Consider the following 13568-nt stretch of genomic DNA (forward strand, 5'->3'; position numbering starts at 1 on the left):
CACATGGAGAGAATGAAGCTCTTGCTGGCCCCCTCTCTCTTGAATAATTCCAACCACTCAATCATGCCCATTTACATATGAAGAGCCATGGAAGGGAAAGAATCCAACCTGAGCAAGTTTCAGAAGTTATACCCTGTGTCTCTGCTAGACGTTATTCTCAGAAATCAAAGCACTCTTCAGGTCCATGCCTTCAGAACCCAATAACTTTAACATTGTCAACCTTGACGCATAGTTAAATAATTTCTAAAAGGTTATAATAAAAAGATACATTTGTCAATAATGCTACTCTTAAAGCCAGACACCTAATAATGGCATGAAGATTTTCATCCATAAGATGGCACTTAAAATAGTTTGCAGAAATGTTTGAAAACAATTTACCAGGCAAACCCACACATTAATTTAAAAAAAAAAAAACAGCTGAAGAACAATAGAGAAATTAGTGACAAAAATAGACTTTTACAGAATGTTTAATTGGTTTCAAAGAGTACTACAGAAAATGTGTGTTAAAAATAAAAAAATAAACTAACAGAAGAGATAACGGTATCAGAGATATTAACCACTTATAATTCCAGTTAATTTTCACTTGTGATAAGTGGTAAGTCTACAATGCAAAGGGAAAGGACCATTTTTCAAGAGAGATAAGTGTAGAAAGTATGTAATTTGGAGGAAAACTAATAAAAATTAGGACCAATGAAATAGAAATTATATGCTTTTTTCTTCACTGAAACAGCTGATTGGAAATGACAAGCTTAACAACTTAGAATTATCATCAATAATACTGTAACTTGTTTCAATAATTGGTTCAAAGCAAGAATTTTAGTATGTGGCAGACTTAAAATGTATTTTTAAAACACTAGTTGAGTTATCTTAATCATAATTTGGGAAGACTACTTAAAATGTGAGTAAATTATCTTCAAAGTCCAGCCTGAGCTTCTTTTAACTATTAAAGTATTTATGGGTGTTTTGTCTATGGATATTCTCAGTCATTCAGGTCATGGTTGTCTCAAAAATAGGATTTTTTTTTCAAAAGGTAACTTTCGTTGAAGAAGTTGTTGGGATGAGAAGCGAAAGTCTTCAAGGAAAAAAGCAAAGCCCAGTTGCCTTTTGAAGAAAAAAGCTTGTATTGGACATTATGGGTGTTTTCTTCTAACATTTTAGAATACTAAAATTCTGAAATCTTCAAAAAAAATTAAAAAATGATGTTGTTAAACACACAAATTAGTATCTATTACAATGTATGTATTTTTTTATCTTCGCAAGGGTTTTTCATTTCTTTTTTGTCACCATTTTAAAAACAGTAAAATAATAAATTAAAATACACATACCACAAATTAATGCCTATCAGATTAGAGAATGTCCAAATTAATGTTAAGTTAAACGCCATGAAAGTCCTGATTTGGACAACACAGGAATAACTATGGAGAATCTTCTTAGTTATTTGCCTTTGATCAGGAATTTAAGAAGTCATATTTCAGCCTTTCCAAAATCCATATGGGTTGTAAAACTCTTGAAGCTTGGTTTTTCTTTATCGCTATTCAGTAATATCAAAATTGACAAATATTATTAGGTTCCAGGTGTATTTAAACCACTAACAAAACTAAACTTTAGTAGAAACAATTGCTTAAGAGACTATTGAAAAATATATGGCAGTCTATCAAGCTCCAAATATATCTGAGAAATTGTTTATTATGTAAATCACAAATGGACAAGCTTGATTGAATCCCACCTCATGACAGGAATTATAATTTCTATTATAGTAAGGTATAACTTAAGTGAAGTTTCAAAGGTTTCCATTAATGGTAGCAAAAGATGTTTTCATCTGAATTTGAGAGTCTCTCTTCCCATACTAAAATTCATCCAGGGAAAGAAAAATAAGTGAGTCTGCTTCTACTAAAAGCCACTAACATGTGTCTAAATCTCTATCTGATCCAATTTCTAATCACAGATCTGCTCTGTTTTTTAATAATTCACCAAATTATAGATGGGTTAAAATCTAAACATGTTTATCATTGTTATCATTCATATTTTTTAATTTTAACATATACTGATATACACATCTCCAGGTAATCTATTAGATATATAAATAACTAATGATTGATTGATAGATGCAACATTCCTGTTAAAACACAAGTACAGATGGCTGTGAACATCCCTGCAGATTATGTTGTTACAGATGGTTGTATCTTATTAGCACTCTAATGGACCTCTAACAACAACAAAAAAATCAATTAATCTATTAAGCAGACTTTAAATAAATGACCACAAATATTTGCATTTATTGCATCTCTAATTAATTATTTTCCTTAAACATTTTCTCTCAAGAGTTTTTAATTTTGCTATCACCTTGGGAATGATATCACACGAGTTGTCTTGTGATAAAATCAAACAGATGTTTGAATTCAGAGGCTTCTTTAAATTCATCCTATGTCCATTGCACATTACAGCCAAGCTGTAACCAAGAAGAATTTCAATGGTTATAGTTCTGGGCTACATATGATTACTGCATATATACTTTCCTGTTAAATAAATGTACAGACATCTAGGAATTTGGACCAAGTCCCTTTTCTGGACATAGAAAATCTTAAAGATGTATACACAATGAATTTTATTTCATTATTTTAGGGGTATGTAGGCCTATCTGCATTCTATGTATGGTGGTTTCTTAGCATTTGTAAAATAAGGCCAATTAGTGTAAAATAGAATTTAAGCTTTTGTTCACAATCAAACGGTCCCTATCATCTCATCAAGTGGAGTGGTAAGTGGAGATGCCCTGCCCATATGATCACTTGCAGTTTCCTCCTCAGAGCAACAAATTTGATTAAATTCCAGCTCTCCTAAAGTACAAAAAATTGCTACAAATATAACTTTGCAATTGAACATTCAAAGTAAGCAGGTTCCTACTGAAAAGAAATTCTGTTGCATTTCACCTTCCAGTTATGTCCTGATTTCTTATGTTGTTTTTTTTTTATTAGTTGCTAAGACACTGTTTGATCTTTGTGCCTTCTTTTAACACTGAGCAGCTGAAGGGTTTGTACCTCAATCTTAGGAACTAATTTTGTTTTGTTTTTTAAAAATAATAATTTTGCCAAAATTAAATTTAATTTTAAATTGGCCAAGAAGAAAAGTAACACAAACTAAGGATGACGATCTGAAACTGTTGGGATGCTCAGATTTTTTGGGAGGGAAAATATAGCGCCTCATTTTTAATTGGATAACTAGTGGGAGGGCTGGCTTGTTCATCCAGTATTCTTGGTGTTTCCTTAATAGTGGCAATGAAGACAACTGTTAGTCATTTTAAAAGTTATTATGACAGTAGGGGAAGTAAAAAGAAAAATGGAAGTTCATCCATGTAGCACACTTGGAAGATGTGCCACAACTTTGCAAATGAACAAATGCTTTAGATATAAAATGAGAAAAATGATAGATGACCGAATTTTTGCAACAAAAATTTGTTTCTTTTAGAATATTATTTATGCTCACAGGACATTGTGATGCAGATAGTGCATGTTCTATTTCTATATATTTGAAATATAATTTGCAAATATCAGACTTTTTTTAGCACCAGAATTTTATGAAGAAACAACACTGAATAAATAATCATAGCTAAAGAAAAAGCAGTTATTCTTTAGAGTTAGCATTAAGGCTAAAGTTATACATCAGGAAAAACATGCATTGTTAATCAATCTGCCTAGCCATAGCTGGAAGGCAAGATTGTCCATGAAGTACATTTAAATAATCGATTCTAAAGTCAACTTGCAAACACATCAGAGCAAGATGTCAGAGAGTGAATAATTTTGACGATTGTTTGGAAGCCTCATTTCAGTTATGACTACCAGTTCAGATCTCATGATCTCCTAGTTTTTCTCCAACTCTGTCAAACTAACAAAGCTATTGTTGGTTTTGTCCTAGACAGCCATTTATGCACTGATTGGGACAATAACTTTCATTTACTAGCTGGATATTAAGGCAGGAGGAGACCTACTTTTTATTATTTTGACAAAATAGTCCTTTTCTCTCATATTTTCTACATTACATAGGCAGAAATAAGGAAAAAGAAAAAAAACTTAGATATGAAGCCAATTTTCTAAAAGATAAAGTTGGTAACAACCAAGTCAAAAATAACACTTTTATATTAAAAGTAATAATTCTTTAGTCTCTTCCTTATTCCTGATATTAAATTACATTTGTTACAACATAAAATAAGTTATCACGGAAGAGTTCCTTTTTAAAAGAAATATTGAGATATGCGATGAGCTTCAATCTTCTATAGACAATTGAATTGCTCCTCTCATTCCAAAAAAACAAGCAGCACAAACCTAGAATCATATATGTTTCTACATTTTAGGGCAGGATACTATAAATAATGCTAGTGGGGAAACAGAAGAATTAATTACTGTCAAAAGTAATTCATTCAATTAACTGAAGGTCATGAAGCACTTGGACCTTCTGTTAATTTTAGTTTATATTATATATGAATATTAATAAGGATGTTTTTATTGTAGAAAGAGAAGATATTTTGCATATCATAATTCCAACATAGTGCTTTTGAGAGGTTCATTACCTAAGGGATACTTGAAGCACTATTTAGAAATTCATGAAAGAATGTCATGGAACCAAATCCAATCTATTTAAGGTTAAATTCCTTGCCATGTTTTGATGAGCACAGTACCATGATAAATGTACTTTCCCATCTGTTCTTGCTATATAATTGAATAATATGAAGCATTAAAAGCAAATAGTTCTTCAATCAACGAATGCATACAGCAAAGTTTAGTAATAATCAGACCCTCTTCTCTTTGATTAAAAAGTCTACACTGAGGAAACACTGCAGAAAAAAAAATGCATTAATACATCAATGTATTGAGCCTGGTGGCTCAGCAGACAGATACCATTGTGATTAACACCAGCTGTCTGCAATTACTGTAAGTTCGAATCTCACCAGGCTCAAGGTTGACTCAGCCTTCCATCCTTGTTAAGGTAGGTAAATTGAGGACCCAGTTTGTGGGGGCAATGAGTTGACTTTGTATAAATATACAAAAGTATGAAGGCTATTCATTGGGACGCCCTGCGCACAGTCACTCACGCCCTCGTCAGTCGTCCCCGGCTGGACTATTGTAATGCTCTCTACATGGGGCTCCCCGGAGGCTCCAGCTGGTCCAGAATGCAGCCACGTGAGTAATAATGGGGGAGACTCGTCGCTCCCATGTAACATCCATCTTGCGTGAGCTGCACTGGCTTCTGGTGGTCTTCCAGGTGCGCTTCAAGGTGTTGGTTACCACCTTTAAAGCGCTCCATGGCTTAGGACTTGGTTATCTACAGGACCGCATTCTGCCACCAATTGCCTCCCACCGACCAATATGCTCCCACAGAGAGGGCCTCCTCAGGGTGCCGTCAGCCAAACAATGTAGGCTGGCGACCCCCAGGAGGAGAGCCTTCTCTGTGGGGGCCCCGGCCCTATGGAATGAACTGCCCCCGGACATACAAAGGATCCCCGACCTCCGTGCCTTCCATCGTGCTCTGAAGACCCTATTATTCCAGCAAGCTGGACTGACAGGATAAAGGTTTTTTAAATTGGGTTTTGATAGGGGTTTTAAAATGATCTTAGTTGGATGTTTTAAATTTGGCCGAATGATTGAATTATTTTAATAAGCTTTTAATTTTTGTTGTACATTTTTTACCATGGCTGTTCACCGCCCTGAGTCCCTCGGGAGAAGGGCGATATACAAATATAATAAACTAATTAACTAACTAATTATTGCTTAACGCATTGTAAGCCGCTCTGAGTCTCCGAAGAAGGGCAGCATATAAATCAATTTTTTTAAAAAAATGTACAAAATACTGCTTTGAAAAGCTACAAAAACAAAAATCTGTGAAATTGTATTGTGTGAAAGAGATTGAAGAAAAGGCTAGAACAAAAAATAATCCCATTTGCGTGAAGTCTATCAAGTTGCAGGTAATAACATCTTAGATAGAAGATGATGAAGTTTGTCGGGGAACATGAATTTAAGATTTAAATTATTTCAATCCTGCATATTCATATTCCCACCAGTAAATCAATGGGAAGCAAATGTCCAAGTGAACTTAATTAGATCCAAGTAGCCTTCTAGGAAATGCTTCAGGTTTAGATGATGAAGTTTGTGATTCTCAAATCCTTATACTCTGACCCTTTTCCACAGAAGACCCAATGACTTCAATATTTTGTGAAGAAAAACATTCTCATATTTTACAGACAAAAGGAAGTTCAAAAACAAAGGATTTTCCACCTAATTTTAAAGTGGAGCATTACCATAAAAACTATTAATATTTACATTCAAAGGGAAATACAATGATTATTTTTATTTTATTTATTTAAAATATATTCTACACCAGTTATCAAGGTCTCTCATATAAAAGATGGGTTCTGAGATGGGCTGTCATACAAGTCTTTTAAATAAATAAAATAACGTTTCCCCAACCCCCAATAATATAATAATCTACTTTATCTTCAGGTACTTTTAAAGCTCAATTGATTCCTCCTTAGGTATATGTCACATTGTCTTCTGGGCAGATCTTTATAATCTAGTCTTCTCTAGACTAAAAACTACATAGCCTAGATTCTTCCATTTTTTATTCATTTATCAAACTAAATTGCTCATGTAATTTATAATATAAAAAAAGAATTTATATTTTTAAATGTTTCATTTAAAAGTATTTTAAAGTATATTTTAAAATATACAAATATATTTGTGAACAAATACTTATTTATATTTAAATATTATGAAAATGGGAAAGTGAAAATGAATGGATTAGCCAAATATACATATAAAGAATGAAGTACTCAAAGTAGCTGTAAAGTACATTCACTATGGGAAAGAAGCTAGCTGTATAACATGATGTTATAAGCTCTCAATTAACCTTCCCAGCTGTTGGTATAATCGCATTGCTAAGACCAAACAGTTTGTTCTCTTTAAATCTCTTTCTCCTCAATCTCTCTGCTCTGTTGGGGGGAAAAGGTTAGGCAAAGGAGAGATGCCTACAGAAATTGCTTGCTTTCCTCCTACCCTTCACCCCACAGAGGGAAGAGATTGAAGAGAATGAGATTTCAAAAGAATACTGTCAGCTGTTTGTGTAGCATGCCTGTGGTTCTCAATCCCTGGCTGCCCCAGGTTGCCAGCATGATCTCGCTTCTTTCAAGAATAGCAAATAGTTTACTATCTTGCAATTCCTTCTTCAATATATTTGTTCTGCAAGAAGGGAAAAAAAGAAAAATATCACAGGTCAGGTACAGGAGATATACTGACTATAATGACAATCACGTGACGGAGGAATGCTGCAAATATTGTTAATTGGTTATAAAGGGGCCATAAAGTTCTTTTTAAGCATTGTAACAACCTTGAAAGGTTGCTAAATGAATGGTCAGTAAGCAAGGGCTACCTGTAATAACTTCAGAACAAGCAACATTGATCGTGCCTCTTTAGAAAGGACAGGAATATAAAACACTTAGCAATATCGAAAGAAGCACCTCAGGAAGCTACTAATGGATGTTGAGAGTGACAAATTTGTCTAATAAGTTGGATTCAGGGATCAAACGGGAAAATATCAAGCACAGATGGCAAACTGCTATCCTCCTTAGAACTGCTGAAGAGGCAATTAATGTGCTAATGGTTGTAATCAACAAAGATGTACAACCAAAACTGTGGTTGGAAAAGATGGGTGAATAAATCTGTATTAAAAAGAGAATGTGCAAAATACTCAACCTAATTCTCACCTAAAGTTATGTTTAATATGCTACTTAGAAAAATGGGACCATATTTGGAAAGAGAAATGCCAAATTTATTTATTTATTTATTTATTATATTTCTATACCGCCTTTCTCCCATAGGACTCAAGGCGGTGTACAGTCAAGAAAAATATAGACACACAAACATCATAAAATTGCTAATTAAAATTATTACTTAGTTTGGTCAATTAAATAAAACCCAGAATTAGATAACATTTAAAAAATCATTCACATGTTTGTATGTTTAGCCCTGCCTGTTGGAACATCAGGGTCTTGAGGGCACGGCAGAAAGCATGGAGATCAGGGATATTCCGTATCTCCGGGGGCAGTTCATTCCAAAGGGTTGGAGCCCCCACAGAGAAGGCCCTCCCCCTGGGAGTCGCCAGTCGACATAATTTGACTGACGGTACCCTGAGTAGTCCCTCCCTGTGAGAACGAACTGATCGGTGGGAGGCTATTGGTGGCCAAAGACGGTCTCGTAGGTACCCAGGTCCTAAGCCATGGACCGCTTTAAAGGTGATAACTAACACCTTGAATCGCACCCGGAAGACCACCGAGAGCCAGTGCAGCTCGCATAGGAGAGGTGTTACATGGGCGTAACGAGCTGCGCCCATAATCACCCGTGCGGCTACGTTCTGGACCAGTTGGAGCCTCCGGGTGCTTTTCAAGGGGAGCCCCATGTAGAGAGCATTACAGTAGTCCATATGGGAGATAACTAGGGCTTGAGTGACAAATGTACAGACAGATGTCAAAATAGTCAAGGAAACTTAAATAATGTCAACTAGCATGTTTAGTGAATTTATATGGAAAACAAAAAAATGAAGGCGGGGTATAATTTTATCTTCTTAGGTTCTAATGAAATAATTAGATGTTTTGTTAAAAGATGACTAACATCACAACAAGCCACTGAATAAATACCTAGTTTACATTGTTCATTTTCAATGTAGGAATGCAATATGCAAAATTTTTATATACAGAGGACGACTGACTCCAGTAAGATCCTTGCACATCATTATTCATAGAAGATCCACAGTGGGAGAGTGGTACAGCTATCGTTTGGTGGTCAGTCGTTGCCCTTATTAGCATCTTGAAAATAAAATTGAGTGAATAATCCACAATGAATTTTACAGAACAAACTGCATACAGATAGTCCTCAACTTACAACCGGTCACTTAATGAAGATATGACAAACTTATGACCACTCCTTGAAGTTATGACTGCTATCCTACTTCCCCAGTCACGTAATGGCATTTTGGGCGATTACATTTATGACGAGTTGTAGAATTCTGCAATCATGTGTCCATGATTTGCAATTTTTTTTGCTGCTTTCTAGCAGAATGCCAAAAAAAATGCCCATTGGATTCGCTTAATGGCCACAATGATCTACTTTACAATCATTGTAAAGATGATCATAAAATCAAGTCGTGTCACATTTTGTGCCATGACAGCAACAACTTACAATCAAGATTCCAAGATCCATTGTAATCATAATTTGAGGACTATCTGTACTAGGATTAATACTCTCTCAGGCTAGCATCTTGCAAGCTAACTGAAGCTGTTTGTTAGCTGCTGAATCAGACTCAGGTGGCTGCAGTGGACTTTTCCTATTTCTTATCCACTTCTTGGTCATTGTAACCATTCTAAATAAAATGTAATTACACACCCATTTAATTTTACTTTTATTACACACATTCAAAACCACAAAACAATTTGCTCTCTTTCTCAATAGAGCAAATTACAGAACAGAGTAAAAGACTAATAATTATTATAAGCAATAAGACTAATTCTGAAAAACTGAAAATTTAAGAAGTGATACAAAACTAATTAACTCTGGGGCATACTTCTGTGAACCTGTGTAACTGAACAAAAACATTTACCAGCTCTAAGAATTACACTTTTCTTGACATTGGCTATTCCAATATTTGTATTCCAATCCAATCCAAATATTTCATGGAGAATTGATTAAGACCTATTATCTAATTACTCTGCCTGATAGAAATTGCAAAAGAATCCTACATGATTTAGTAATTTTGTTGCTTCACAAATCTCTTCAGATTAAGTATCTTTCAAGCCAATAATAGAGATCAAAGTGGTGAAAAGGTGGGCTTTTTCATCTTCTCTCTGTGCTTGCTTACTGATAATGATTTGATTTAGGAAATAAAATTAGTATGTTTATGGTATAAGACTACTAGTTTACTGAGAAAGAAAGTTCAGCAGCTATTCCACCAGACTGCACCAGAGTAAGAGAAAAATCAAGTTACCATAAATCCTGCTGATAAAATAGGCCTATTTCATAAGGATATGCTTATGAAATAGGCCTTCAGTAGATTATTCAGTAGCCATATTATCAGTCTGTAGTATGACAAGAGGTGAAGGGGAGAAAAGTGAGCCATATCATCTGAGACAGTGATATTGTTCTGTTCTACTCCATGAGTTGCTTTGCTCTCACTGGCCATGAAAAGAAACCAAGAGTAGCCAACAGTATCATAGCATTTCAGTTGTATTACTGTGTTTCCCTGAAAATAAGACCCTGTCTTATATTTTTTTGAACCCTGAAATAAGCGCTTGGCCTTATTGCCATGCGCTCAAAAGCCCGATTGGGCTTATTATCAGGGGATGTCTTATTTTGGGGGAAACAGGGTATATCAAATTACAATGAAAACTGTGTAACATCAATAAGTCGGGCCTGATTTTTGTTTTCCTTTTCATTCCCAACCTCATTTTTCATTATGTCTTGCCTTTTTAGATTTTAAATATGAGGGTTGTATAGGGCCATAGTCCTCAGTTTATGACCACAATTGAGCCCAAAGTTTGTTTGTCCCATTTTACAAGCTTTCTTGCCACAGTTGTTAAGTGAATCACTGCAATTGATAGCTTAGTAATATGATTGGTAAGTGAGTCTGGCTTCCCCGTTGACATTGCTTGTCAGAAGGTCGCAAAAGGGGATCACATGACCCCCCAGGACACTGCAGCCGACATAAATATGAGTCAGTTGCCAACCCTCTGAATTTTGACCACATGACCATGAGGATGCTACAATGGTCATAAGTGTGAAAAACGGTCATAAGTCACTTTTTTTCAGTGCTGTTGTAACTTTGAACGGTTCACTAAATGAACTGTTCTAAATCGAGGACTACCTGTAATTATTGGTTTAGCCTTTCCAGATGAAACACAGGATAGAAATACTGGAAATAAATGGATAAAATCAAATCATTAGCAAATATGGCACCTTCTGGTATTTACATCTGATGTATTAGCCAGTAATATTTAAGTAAATTAACTGGTTTATTTTTAGCACTAATAGAACCACTGGGACACAGCAGTGGATTATCTGGCCTTATAGTAAAGCAACAGCATGCTCAGTCATTAATGTAATTATATAATTAATATTAATCATGTTATATTCACTGTTAACTATTATTAACTACAGTAATTCACTATTAATGATTTATGTTCTGTCATAAGATTTTATCATAATTTGAATCACAGTGATATTAATATTTAAATATGAAGGAAAGGAGATTACAGGCTGTGTTGTGAGCAGCTTCCCTTTCAGGATTTTGTCTTTAGCAGATAGGGAATATCAGAAATTGGATTTGTGAGAAAAAGACTGTATCGGTCTTAATATTTCACATATGACTGAGGCCTCCTATGGCAATTATTTAAACACACATATTCTTATAGACATACACATATAATGCAAGCTGTGTTATCTTTACATCCATCAATCCATCCATATATATATATATATATATATATATATATATATATATATATATATTTCTGTCCAGCTATCAAACCTATTTGAAGCCACTATCCTGACCAGGCAACCTATGTTGTCATGTCCCAATGAGATCTACCTTCTTGAACACTGATCAAACTGTAATACTGGCTTATTCTTTCAAAAGCTAAAGTACAATAAACTACCAAGAAGCGGTCACATTCCGAGCCACAGATGAATCATAGTTGATAAAACACCCAACACCTTTGCATTATGCAAAAGTTAGATACGTTCACAATATTTCATTCAAAGTAATCCGAATGAGAAAGATAAATAATGATATATGGACAATTCAATATGTTATTAAGGATGTTACGCTCCAGGATTAGCAAAAAGACACACTTCCTAACTTTCAGTTAGATAGTTTAGATAAAGTTTATCTAACTTTCTGTTAGATAAACTAAAAGAATCTGAACATTATTTTAACATTACTTAGCAGCACAAAGAATACAGTGCCTATGCAGAATGTCAGACGATTCCTCAAAAAGTTGCGGTAATATGCTAATATCATCATTTGCTACACAGAAAAATTTTAAAGAAAGGGGAAAAGGAACTTCCAATGAGACACAGTAGTCTATGCTAATTATTACAACTGTGATTGAGCTCTATAATAAATATTGTAAAAGGAGCAGTTTAAGAAAAATCAAGAAAAAAAATATCAAATACATATAACATATTTCCATTCTGGTTTCCAAAACCTGCAAACACATGGTTAGGTTGTGGTTATGTCATGGTTTGAATAACCAATGGTTCACAGATCAAGTTTACATAAACCATGATTTAAACCTCTATACCAGGGATCCCCAATTCCTAGTCCGTGGCCCATTGCTGGACCACACCTGTTCGGAAACGGACGTTGTCTGGTCTGAACGTCCATTTTCTGGGCGCTGCGACCACAATCCATAGATGGGTTCTATTCCACTTGTCCTGACAGTTAGAGTGAAAAAAAAAAAAAAATTTCTCCTTCGTGCTATGACCACACCCACCTTTCCCAAGAACCTCCAGTCTTTTTTGTCACGAGGACACTGGAACCAGACCATGAACAGTAAGAAACAACAACTCGGACAACGATCAAAGTCAAATCCAACAAATGAGCAGGAAGCCCCAACAAAAAGGGTGGGGATGGATTGTGGTCGCAGCGCCCAGAAAATGGACGTTCAGACCAGACAACGTCCGTTTTCCAGTGCGCTGCTCCCACAATCCATAGATGGGATATACCCAAGTTCACGGTCCCTGGGCGGGAGGCTTACTGCTCCCGTGTCCCGGGTCAGACACCACATTTTGCAACACCCTGCGGCCAAAAGAGGCCTCCGCCGAGGCATACGTATCGATCTTATAATGTCTAATAAAGGGTGATGCAGATGTCCACGTGGCCGCTCTGCAAATATCCAGTACTGAAGCCTGGGAAGACCAAGCAGCTGTTGCGGCAGCACTGCGAGTAGAGTGTGGTAGGATCTTGCCAGGTACAGGCTTGGCCTTGATCTCATAAGACATGGAGATACAGGCTTTAATCCAACGCCCCACTGTAGGGGCCGAGACCTTCAACCCCATAGAAGTCGGGTGAAACGACACCAACATGGCCTCCGTACGACGGAAGGAGGCAGTGCGACGAATATAGTGCTTCAGAGCCCGTCTAACGTCCAGACGATGCCAGCGCCGCTCTTGACGATGCCGAGGTGATGGGCAAAAATCCGGTAACACCAGTTCTTGAGACCGGTGAAACAGAGAGTTCACCTTGGGTGTAAAGGTTGGATCCAACCTCAAGACGACTGTGTTGCTGTGGAAGATACAAAGGTCCTTCCGTATTGACAAAGCTGCCAACTCTGACACCCGCCTCGCAGATGTAATGGCGAGTAGGAATGCCACCTTAAAAGATAGATGTTTAAGAGAAATGGAGTCCAGCGGTTCAAACGGTGGCTCCACAAGTGTCTGTAATACAAAGGGAAGGTCCCAGGAAGGAAATCGGTGCACTATGGGAGGAGAAATATTAGAAGCCCCATGCAAGAAACTCTTAACTCGAGGGTGATG

At 36.1% G+C, this 13568-nt stretch overlaps 1 protein-coding gene across 3 annotated transcripts in view; it reads right to left on the reverse strand.

The window, feature by feature from the left end:
* The window catches only part of CDC42SE2 (CDC42 small effector 2), a 75109-nt gene that overhangs the window by 40878 nt on the left and 20663 nt on the right, over window positions 1-13568 (reverse strand). Inside the window, exon 1 of one of the 3 annotated variants that reach the window (XM_070935672.1) lies at window positions 2344-2403. The exons of the other annotated variants lie outside the window; for them this stretch is intronic. The gene's annotated coding sequence lies outside the window, so the exon portion shown is untranslated. Of the gene's footprint in view, window positions 1-2343; window positions 2404-13568 lie in introns of those variants that run through there. 3 annotated transcript variants of the gene reach the window in all.

This window comes from Pituophis catenifer, unplaced genomic scaffold (genome assembly GCF_029215685.1).
Source record: "Pituophis catenifer annectens isolate HBS135680 unplaced genomic scaffold, rPitCat1.0.hap2 SCAF_2, whole genome shotgun sequence".
Lineage (NCBI taxonomy): Eukaryota > Metazoa > Chordata > Lepidosauria > Squamata > Colubridae > Pituophis > Pituophis catenifer.